At 60.2% G+C, this 1,113-nt stretch overlaps 1 protein-coding gene across 1 annotated transcript in view; it reads right to left on the bottom strand.

Annotated features, from left to right (window-relative positions):
• CBX4 (chromobox 4) overlaps positions 1-840 on the bottom strand; it is a 4,357-nt gene extending 3,517 nt beyond the window's left edge. The window contains exon 1 of the mRNA XM_006753041.2: positions 51-840. The gene's annotated coding sequence lies outside the window, so the exon portion shown is untranslated. The remainder of the gene's footprint in view (positions 1-50) is intronic.
• Between the last annotated feature and the right edge of the window lie 273 nt (positions 841-1,113).

Consider the following 1,113-nt stretch of genomic DNA (forward strand, 5'->3'; position numbering starts at 1 on the left):
CGGTTCCCACACCTGGCCGGCCGCTGCGGGCGGCTGCCGGGGCCGCTCACCTGTTCTGGAAGGCAATCAGCAGCCGGGGGTCCAGGATGTTCTCCTCGGGCTCCCACGTGTTATATCTTCCAAGGGAAAAGGGGGGGACATGGCGTCAAAAAAACTGAGCCAGCGCGGCGGCCTCCAGGTGGGAATGACACAGGCCCTGCTCTGTCTTCATGCACCCAAAGCTGCTTCGCTGTGGATGTGGGCTGGAGCGTGGATTTCTGCAGGCCTGACGCGGCCCCTGATACTCCCCCCCCCCAAGTCAAAATAAACACGCAGGGGCAGGAAGGGGAGGGGTGAGGAAAATGAAACTAGCCGTTTATTGAGCAGTTGTCAAGAATTTTAAGCATGTTACTGCGACATGTTCCAAAGCCACTCTGCTCACCAGGAACCCTGCGTGCAAAGCAGCCCCAATGCCAAGTCGCCGTCCCCTGCTGCCTCCCCAGCCGCGGCCCCGCGAGGACTTCGGGCGTTTGACCCCTAATCCTATCACTGTCCGCCCAGCGGCCCCCCACACCCCCTCGGGGCCCTGGAGCCCGCTGTCACGGGCAAGCACCCCCCCCAAATACTCAGCAACACAAAAATCTGCCTCTGAGTGTGAGTGTGTATGTGTGTGTGTGTGTGTGTGCGCGTGCCTGCGCGTCAGGCTCCATCCGGTGCCTTCGCATTTTAAATTAAAAAAAGAATTCGCCACCGAAAGCTCTGCAGCCGCAGCGCCCAGCATTTGCTGCCTTCCCCCCTCTCCCTGCACCACCAGGAGGGAGGAGGCACACAATTGCATTTTCGTCGCTTTTTAATTTTTTTTTTTTTTTTTTTTTTGGTTTTGCAATATGGAGCCGTTCGGTGGAGGGAAAGGGGAAAGGAGCCATTTTCTGCTGCACATCAGCCAGTGCCTGCGCCCGCCCTCCCTCCGCCGGCCTCCCCGGCTCGGCCCGCGCCTCTCCTGCTCCGGCTCCTTTTAGCGCATAAATTAGTGATGGCATTTCCCGGAGCGCGGAGCACAACACAGGGCGCCGGGCTCGGGCTCGGCGGCTCGGCTTCCCCAGTGCCTGCCACCGACTTCCCCACCCCCTCCTC

Source organism: Myotis davidii, unplaced genomic scaffold (genome assembly GCF_000327345.1).
Source record: "Myotis davidii unplaced genomic scaffold, ASM32734v1 scaffold211, whole genome shotgun sequence".
Classification (NCBI taxonomy): Eukaryota; Metazoa; Chordata; class Mammalia; order Chiroptera; family Vespertilionidae; genus Myotis; species Myotis davidii.